Source organism: Typopeltis vanoorti, chromosome 1 (assembly GCF_054136105.1).
Source record: "Typopeltis vanoorti isolate ZY-2024b chromosome 1, IOZ_Tvanoo_1.0, whole genome shotgun sequence".
Classification (NCBI taxonomy): Eukaryota; Metazoa; Arthropoda; class Arachnida; order Uropygi; family Thelyphonidae; genus Typopeltis; species Typopeltis vanoorti.
The window spans coordinates 191,445,310-191,456,010 of record NC_143549.1 but is presented as its reverse complement, the minus strand read 5'-3'; positions in this window follow the sequence as shown (position 1 = coordinate 191,456,010).

The following is a 10,701-nucleotide window of genomic DNA, read 5'->3' as shown; positions in this document are numbered from 1 at the left end:
TGTGTGTGTGTGTGTGTGTGTGTGTGTGTGTGTGTGTGTGTGTGTGTGTGTGTGTGTGTGTGTGTGTGTGTGTGTGTGTGTGTGTGTGTGTGTGTGTGTGTGTGTGTGTGTGTGTGTTTAGACAATTTAGACAATTTGCGTCCTCCGAAATTTCGTCAGAAGTAAATTATAAGAATATTCAGACGCTTTAATACTAATAAGTCTCCGGGCTCTGGCTTCATTCCCCTAGTTTTAATTAAAGCTTATGCTCCAGACCTCATACGCATCCTATATCATCTCTTCAAGCTCACAACACTAAACTATCTGGAAGAAAACTTTTATTTAGCCTGTTTCCCAAACCGGAAATAAAAGTAAACCAACAATCTATCGCCCTATTGCACTGACCTCTGTGCACTCAAAAATAATGACAATGGTCATGAACTGACAAGTGCTTCACTGTTTAGAGTTCTCCCAATTAATTGGCAATCAGCAATATGGATTCTGCCATTTTCATTCGATAGCAGATCTCTTTGCCGACCTGTCTCACCTTTGGTCACACGCCGGACATGGTTAGTATTTCCAAAGCATTCGATCTAGTGTGGAATGGTGGTCGTCTTTTTAACCTTATGATATTCTCTTTCCTCTGTGAATTTACTACTAACTTCCTCTTCAGTTGGTCACCGTGATGCATGGTGGAAGATTTCCTTTCATCAGATTTTTCAGTTAATGCTTCTACATTCGAGTGCTCAGCACTATTTCTCACACTCTTCCTCCTACACATTAATGATATTCTCTCGTTTTTATCAAATCCTATTCATAGCTTTAATGATTACAGTACCCTTCCCTCCTCTTTCTCAGGTTCAAAATCTTTTTGTTGTTGTTGTCTTGTCCATTGAAGAGTCTTAGAAGTTTCTGTGTGCTCCTTGTACTGCTTTGGCTATGTCGACGATTTTGTTTGTATAGAGCTGTTGTTCTGGATTAGGATCTATTTCTTGCAAGGCTGCTATAATTCCTGGACAGGTAAAGATGTGTCAGCCTCCAAGTGGAGCCTCCACTTGGAGGCGCCATTTAGAAAAGTATTGTTCGGTTAGCAGTAGGGTTTTCTTGCAGTTTCTTGGTGGCTAGGTGAGGCTTTAAAGATCTGGCTAATATCCTCTTTTGATTTAATGATGGGAACAGGACCAATATATTTTGGAAGTACCTTGGAGAGCCTTTCCCAAGGAATGAATGAGTGAGTGGGGGGGGATAATTTTTCAAGGTTTCCCAATTTTAATCGCATTGGGTTATGGGCTGATAATAGATCGTTGATCGTCATTAAATTGTATTGGAGTCTGATGTGCTGCAATGTGGCTATATCCAGCACATCAGCCTGACCATAAGTGTTGTGATGGGTGGGATCAGCGGGACCTATACAAGAAGGTTGTTGAAACCAGCATAGTTTAGTAGTATCTGTCCATTTTTGTTGGTGGAACGGCTATTCCAGGCTCAATGCTTGGCATTTAAATCACCTGTCACAATAATAGGCTCTCCAGTATCGAATAAGGCATTCAAATTCGAGCAGAGTAATGATTTTTGTGGAGGATGATATGCTGCAAATATTTTTAATTTGTCAACAGAACTCGTGAGAATCTCAATGTCAGTGACCTCGAGGTTGGTGGTAGGAGGAATGTTTATGGAGTGATGACAGATGAAATTTTTAATGAAAATTGTCTTCTCCTCTGTGGGATAGTCTATCAGCTCTGTACAGTTGGTATCCACAAATGTTGGGGTTGTCTGAAGGTCTTAGGCGCGTCTCATTTAGTAAAAGGACATCTGGCTGATGTCTTTGGACGAAATTTTGAAGTTCTAATATTTTATTCCGCAGGCCGTTCGCGTTCCACGCAATGATCTCTAGAGATTCTGGTTTTAGTTTATTACTGTTCATTAGTGAGTGCTGAGATGATGGTTTGGGTATCCTTTAGGAAGGTGATGGGTTGGATCTGCTAAATCCAACAGCATATTTGCGAAAGAAGAGGTAATGATAACTGCCAGATTTGTGTGTGGTGTTGTCTGTTCACATGATGACTGTTTAGAACGAGTTACATCTGCATATGTCCTAGATTGTTGATGCGGAGTTACTCTTTTGGGAACCTCTGACTTTTCTGAAGGGCGTCTGACCCTTTTATATTGAACTACAGGAAACTGTGAAGTAGTCTCTGACATTGGTGAGGAAGAAAATGTTTCTGCTTCTGATTTTCTATTTCTTGGATTGTACGTGCATCCTCTGTAGTTGGCAGTGTGAGGAGCGTCACAGTTGGCACATTTAGCCGGGGTGGATTTTGACTTAGAGCATGTATTTGTTGGGTGGCCGACCCCACATTTTAAGCATCTAAATTCAGCCCTACACATTTTCTGGGCATGACCAAACTTCTGACATCTGTGGCATTGCCCTGTTGATGCCCTTTTTCATAATGGTTCTATAGTGATTTTCAGTCCACAGATGGATGTCAGATCATATATGTGCTTATAGGTTTGACTAATCTCTACTAACACCAGAGGCATTGGAGGATATTCTGGTTATTCTGGTCTCTCCTGGTTATTCTGCTGACCTTTACGGGTGGTAAACTTGCTGGTGTAGATCTGTAGTGATTTCTTCTGTGGAAACATCTTCAGATACACTTCTAATCACTACCTTGAGATTTTTTTCTGATCCAAGTGAAAAAGTGTGGTATTGAATACCTCTGTATTCAATTCAGAGGTTAACCGTCGATAATCCATCACTGTTCTGGGTTGGATTTTAATGCCGTCTGTGACATTTTTTGCTTGGCTGTATGAGATCTGTAAGTTGTACATCGTAGTCCTTAGGGATATCCATTTATTCTTTTTACGCAGAATAATTGGGGGTATCTTTTCCCTTGAGGAGGTAGGAGAGTCTGGGACAGAGCCATCTTCTTCCATTACATCCACATTTGGTGGTTCGGAGGCCAGAGTTTTGCGCTTTTTGCGTGCGCGAACCTCCTGATAATCAGTGTGGTTAGTAAGGGGGGATATCCTCAGCAGTTGTTGCTATTTCGCTAGCGCTGTCTTGAAGAAGTTCTAAGAGTTCAGAGTCATCTGTATCACCTTCTTTTATTTCATGAACTATTACCTTTCCTGGCCATTTTGTGTGAAGCAGATTTCCTACGTGTTTAAAAATTGCTAGAAGCTGTTTAAAATTAAGTTCTTCGTACGGTGCATCCATGGTTAGACCCAAGTCTTGTTCTGTAGAGCAGGACATGACTTTCCCTTTCCACAATAGTAATATTAGACAGTTTCTAATGAAGTAAATGAAGCAATGAAACAATGGCGATACTGATGGCAGTAGGCCTAGCGTATCGCTCTTGTTTTGAAAATTGTTGACTTACCTAGTTAGCTGAGTCTTTGGACCTCTTTAAAATAAACTGATTGATTATAGTATTTACTACTATAATCAATCAGTTTATTTTAAAGAGGTCGAAAGACTCAGCTAACTAGGTAAGTCAAGTATAGTAGTAAAACTATTTACTACTATTAAATTTACTAGTCAAAATTCCTTGAATCACATTTTATATCAATTATCAAAAACCCGCACGTCAGACATCAAAAATTCATCCTAACAAGCATACACACTGTCAGAGCCTCGGTTTTCTCCACTCTCCGTGTGCAATATATACAGGCGCTGCAGAATAAATGGCACCTAAAAGATGTCAAAAAATATGAGATAAGAGTTTAAACGGATAACGACTGGTACATATAATTACGAATGTACGTCTTCCGTTCGGACCCCTCCAGAAATGAACAAATAAATTCTGAAATTGTATCCTGGACCCGATTATATCACTGTAATTTTTGATTAAAATATAACTAAAATAGTTCTTTATTTTTTGATCTATCATAATCAACTTATGATTAATTGTTGAGTTCCGTGTAAAAAAAAAAATTATAAGCAGAACTAATCCATAGGTAACATTATACTGTAAAGCGGTTTTCATTTGTTTTTCATTTCCTGTTCGTTTTATTCACACTTTATTAAAAAAAAAACTTTTTTTTGGAAAGGCGCTGAACATTAATCGCACACACAAGAAAAATACTAGGCGCCGCCGCTGTTAGTAATTAGGATTTTATGAATCGAAGTTGACTGGTGTTGACAGACTATCTAGACAGGACAAGTAAAAAAAGATTTACAATACTGAATTCTGTATTTCAATAACACGAATATTGACAGGAAGGTGCTTATATTATGGACTTACTTCAACACAAATGAAAACATGTGTACTCAGTGTACAATTTAATGATGCCGAAGTGGTTGCAGAGTGACAAACGAAAGAACTGGAAGGATAGTAAAATAATAATCCTGGAGCGTGTTTATTCAGGAAATGAGTCAGTAATTAATAAAAATAATTTAGGTGTTAAGTAAAAAAAAATGAATAACAGTTATATTTCTATTGCATAGGAAAAAGAAGAGAAAGAAAGGAAAGTAGAAAAGCAGAATTTGCAGATGCCAGATGATTCAACACCCCGGTGAGTGTAAGAAAACATTCATTTGAAATATGGCATTTAAATGTTTATAAATGTACATATTTATAAACATTATTATATATATTTACAAATATAAATTAATTTCGTATGAATAAGTATCAATGCCCGGATGAGATTTTTATGCTTATTTTCGTCCATTTGGACCCTATTCTATTCTATCTTGCAAATGATAAAAGTGTTACTCAGGAATTGAAACAGATTTTTGTAGATTTTAGATGAGTCTATTGTTTGGGAAATACTGCGAAAGAAGTTTTGTGGGGGTGGTAAGTTTGGTTTATTTAAGTTTACGTCGAAAGCAACTCAGGTTATGAGGCCATTGTATGATGTACGCTAATTGCGTGTGTTCTAATAGCAGATTTTCCTGTTCTGAGGGATGAAAAACCCGAGTTTCCAAGAGAAAACCCTCTACCTCCGTTTGAGGCTGGTTAACTCACCTTCAGTTCGAAAGCTCTGATAAAGGTCCTTCGAGTCCTCGTCAGCATTCGAATCCAGGTCAACTGAAATGAGAAACTCCCATAAACCGGTTTAATCAGCTTTGCTATCTTTTCTTCAAAGTATCTGTCTATGACTGCGAATTTTCTAGGTCGTATTTTGTCGGTTGTTTTCCAAATACATACTCGCTGCAAAAGTTTTGATTCCTCTGTAAGCAATTTCAATAAGTACCAAGTCCTCGTTGTTGCTATGTTGAAAAATTAAAATTGTATCCGCTTATTGGGGCTCTCTTTCTTCCCGATCCTTTAGACATTTATAATTAAGGGTAAAGCCACAAACTTTGTTACTAATATTATAAGCTTTTTGAATAAATACTAGTCGACTGGTCTCCTGTTTACGCGTTCTGTTAGTTACAGTAATTTGCTGCCTTGATCGATCGTTGAAGATTCATTCGAAAACATATGATGGAAGTGACTCTGCTTTTACTAACTCTTTCCACAGTGATTGTTTAGTATTTGGAGCTGTGTTTAGTAATTAAACGTTGGACAGTCTTTGTTTAGTGCGGACTGCTTACAGATGACCTCAGTTTTGGTTTTCGTATGCTCATTACGATTGTGGCAGTTTACTCAGTTTATCTCCAACTCATTTCGTAGGCATTCACTGAGTTTTTGAGAATAATCGACAACTGCTAATCCCTTTTAATCCCGCCAGTGATAGTGGCATTTATTGCAGTTAAAAATCTCAGAACTCCTACGTAGTCGGCGCAGCGGCAAATTCTTCACAGAATTTTAACACTGATTTTGACAATTTTATCCCCAACATTGGATCTACTTCAATAATTAGGCTTCCCTTGTTCGTTCTATTTTTATTTATGACATTTTTTGTAATCTTTGCATCTCCAACGAAAAGCTCTTCGTTCTGTAGGCGTATTGCACTTTCGTATCGATTTCTCCGAGGACGTCGATAATTAGTCTTGGAAGATATTTCTTAGTGGGATTTGCAACTAACATGTTTTTACATTCCTTAGAGATTTTTATGCAGTAAGTCAATGTTTGTTTTTGACTGGGATTCAATTTACTTTCCTCTATTATCAATACTTTTCACATTTGTGATTCCGATTTCGTATGATAATATCAACGGAAAAATCAAAAACTATGGCCTTTAAAGGACAAGATCCAGTAAGAACTAAAATAGTAATAGATAACAAGATCTTAGAACAGGTGAATTCATTTAACTACCTAGGATGCATGATCACATATGAAAATGAAAAAAGATATAAACGTAAAAATTGCAAAATATTTAAAAATAACAGGTGTAATTAACTCTATATTTAAACCAAACCAGGCTAAAAGTATACAATACATTAGCCCTAGCAGTCAATGTATGGAAGCGAAATCTGGACAATAAAACAAAAAGACAAACAAAGATTAACAACAGCAGAAATGAAGTTTATGAGAAAAACTGCAAAGTATACCCTATTTGATCACAAAAGAAACGAAGATATTATGAAAGAATTAAACCAAGAACCAGTAATAGAAAAAATTAAAAAATATAAACATAAATGGATGGAACACGTTCAAAGAATGAAAACAGAAAGATTACCAAAACAAGCCTTAAAGTACAAGCCATTAGGAAAAAGAAAACCAGGACGTCCTCTTAAACGATAACTTCTAAAGCCGGAACAGGCCATGCTAGCCCTAAATCCTTGATACGCATGATGATGATGATTTCGTCACGTGCCGCTTTACCATTTCGATTAAAAAGTGTTACCTTTTAATCGAAATGGTAATAGTATAATTTTCCACTTGAGCTGCTGTTTCTGTAAGGAACAAAGTTTAAAAACATATACTTAGTTTTACTACTTGTTCCTGGAAGTGACACTTCCATTAACATGAGCTTACAGACCTTGTGACCCTTTTCCCCTCCTAGCAGCAGTTGGAGGTGCTCGCTGTTACTACGGCAGCTACTGTAGAATAATTCTATGATAAGGGAGCCATTATCTATCTACCCTTAATGATAATGGCTCCCTTACCATAGAATTATCTATGGTAAGGGAATAATATAAATAGTCTCACTAGTTATACTCGCAAATGGGTAGAATTACGATCTTAGAATTATGATAAAGGAGAGTAAATTACACTCTCTTAGAAATGACATTGTATAAGTAATAGTCTGTACTAGAATCATCCAGTTTGAGAGTTTTCCAGAGTTTCTCTCAAGATGATGATGCAGAGGCAGACGTCCAAATTATTGGCAACACAGTTGAATTAATATTCAATAACTCACCAATGTCATTCTCAAATAATCTTAACAGAAGTTTCACGGATGACTGCATCATCAATAGCGCAGCTGCACTATACCTGGATGAGATATAGTGCAAATTAACCGGATCAATAGTATTACAAAAAATCTCTCTTATTGTAAATACATACGTAAAAATGAAAAGAAAAAAAATAATAATAATACTGTCATAAGTATTAATATTATGCTTACCATTCAAAGAATAAATTCACTCAGCACTTTCTACTGAATTCTTTGAAGGTGACAGAAATTGCACTGATCTAATTAAATGTATGAAAATACTCTGCATGATAATCTTTATCAAATATATTTTATTTGGCTCCCACCCACAAAAGGTTTATTTAGAAACCTTCGTACCACAGGCAGGCTAAGGATTTTTTTTTTTTTTTTTATGATTTCGTATACTGTTTTGTATTTTAGTCATGTTTTACGTAGTGTGGAAACTCTGCTCTAGGGACCAAACATCGAAGTTTTTCAAACCACTTCAGGCCTATAATATAAGCAGGACGGCTGTGTGATGCAGGACAGTGAAATTGACTCCCACCTATATGACAGTCGCAACCCACCATGCCCATAGCAGAATTCGAACTCACAGCCTGCTGACTGAAAAGCAGTATGCTAGCCACTCGGCCAACCTGCCTGGCAATTGCTTCCTCAACACAGAATATATCTCTATTTATATATTTGATTACTTTGTTGAGACATCCAAGCTGAATGCAGAGACATATCTCAACAACTAGGTTTTTCATCATCTTCCTTGTTGATGTGGAAAAATGCAAGAAATGGATCAATTAGGAAATATAAACATAATACACAAAAATCAATCTTTGTAATTTTCTCTCGTGGTGGATGATAGCTTGAATATCATATTGATAAACATAATAAGAAGTTGCGCATTTGTATTCTTCAAGCAGGCAGAGCCTTGCAGGTTTGTGATATATCCGATTCATCTAGGAGATGCGTCGGGTTTGCTCTTGGGAAGAGGCTCTGTGGGAATCACAGAAAAACCGAACCACTGGCACATTTGGTGTGCTCATTTAAATTAACAGAACCTTTAGATGAATCGGATATATCACAGAATTTGCAGTAAATAGGATGCAACTGTAGATGTAACACGTGCTTTTTCATCTGTTTGCAAGATATTTTATGAGACTTCTGCTTAATGAAAGAGGAAGGTCGGATATTATGAAGCGAGTGCAGTGAACCGTCATGATTCCAGTGCATTCCATGGTTATTACTGCAAATTCTCTCTATAAGTAGGAAATATAGAATCCCAGAAGCACACACAATAATCGGGACTATTCTCAATTGTGCTGCATGCCAGCACAATTGAGAATAGTCCTGCTGCATGCCAACTACTTAAAAACAATATAATTCGTAGTTGAACATACAGACCCATTCATAACTTCCTTTAGATATTATGCCCAGTGTCCAATCTTCACCTTCTCATGGTGCACCCTGTTAGGTATCTACCTGGATACTGAACGAACGAGGATGGGCTGGCAATTTGGGATTTAGCCGACCAAATTGTATTCTTATTGGCTTAAACCAATATACAATTTTTTTTTTTTTTTTTTTTTTGCATCTGTAAATTTTTATTTTCTATCCACGTGTTTGTATGTACAGTATGAACTTTGAGAAGAATCTGCTGGTTATTTAGTCCACAGAATTTCGAGGTGCATTGTTTTCACAGAGTTTTCTGCAAAATGATTTGTGCAACAAATATTCTCAAGTAAGATGAACTTTGGTGTTGCACATTAAAGAGCCTTATGTTATAATTTCAGCAATGATAGAAATAGAGGATATTGTATCTAATATAATTCAATAAAAACATTTCACCCAAAGGTACCTCACCACCACTGAATGCCCTCTGGAATAAATTTTATTTTTTCTGAGGCGGAGTTTTTAAAACCCGAGTTTCTAAAGAGCGGAAAAATCTATCTTCCTGTAAGCTAGTCAGAATTTGATGGAGAAAAGAAATTTAAAAAAAAATGTAGCCAGTGACTAAAATCATATTCGTAACGTCAGGTAGTGCAAAATGATGGTGGAATACACGATACCACAAGACTACACAGCTGATTTTATGCAGTCTTGTGGTATTTATTTTTTTATATGTATTAACACATTAAGCAAATTATGAAAATATAAATAGCACAAATGTATATCAGTGAACAAATTTTGGGCACTAAAAAGTCGTAAAGTAGGGAGTACAAATTTAATTGGTCAAGTATGAGTGAGGCAGCCATTGAATTTTTTTATTAGTGATGATGGGTAATTTCTGCATAAAAATAAATATCCTCTAACTTCTTTTATTCCCCAAATGCCTATGCCGAATAGTCTTCTTTTGAAGACTATTCGGCAGCAAGCATCTACCCTTAGCCAGTCACTGAATAGCTGGCCAAGATTACCAGTGATTTTAACTGGCATGTGGGGAGAATACTACAGACAACTACTGATACTTTGTGGTCTTAACACTATATTATCTGAAATAAGTTGAGTTCTACAGTCAATTTTTCCTATTCCCAAAGAAAGTAGATAAAATGTAAGTGTTATTTCTACACGGCCACACAGACCTATGTAATTTCTGAGTGAGGGAGTTAAATTCTTAACACAAATACTTTCAACCAAGTGGTCACTTTCTTTCTGAATACTAAGCTCATTTTTTTCCCTACATGTGATATCTTTTAGGATATATTACTCGAATCGTTCTATCTCAGTGAGAGTGTGCTGAAATGTATCCTCTAAAGGGCTTAAGAGTGTGAAAGCATGCATATCAAAAAATTGATTATATTCATTTATTCAGGTATCCTGATTTTTTTTTTCCAGCTGAGACATAACAGCGAGCCTTTTCTAGGTGAAAATTGGCCTGTTGGAGAGGGGGGGGGGGAATTATGCCGTAAGATCAGTTATTTTTGATGATGCTACGATATCTGAAAGTGAGAGATGGAGGCAGAGAAAGAAATGCACCCAGTGGTCATGGAAAGAGATCAGAAGACTTGACCACTTAGAACAGGAAGCAAGTTTTCTGCATTTATGTGCAGTCATTGTTGAGTGTAGATAGACTGAATGCAAAGCTAAAGTTTTGGTCTTGAACCTCTTCCGATATGCTAAATATTTTTCATTGATTGGTTTGGTACACTTCTTCACTATCAGACTTGGACAGTGGTTGGGGTTTGGAACAGAAAGCCTTCATTCCAGTTAAAATTATCTGTTATTCAATTATAACAGAAGGATGAAAGTCAGGGTGAAGGACATTCTGCAAGTCTATTACAATGGAAGAAATATGGTTGCTTCCATTGTAATAGACCACAGCTGAAAAAAAAATATATCAGTGAAAATTACCTTGAAGTAATATTTAATTTCATATTCCTCCTCACCATAACTCGTTCCCTTTAAATACATTTTCTCTGCTACGTAACAATTTTTTTTAACATCATCAAAATAAAACTCTTC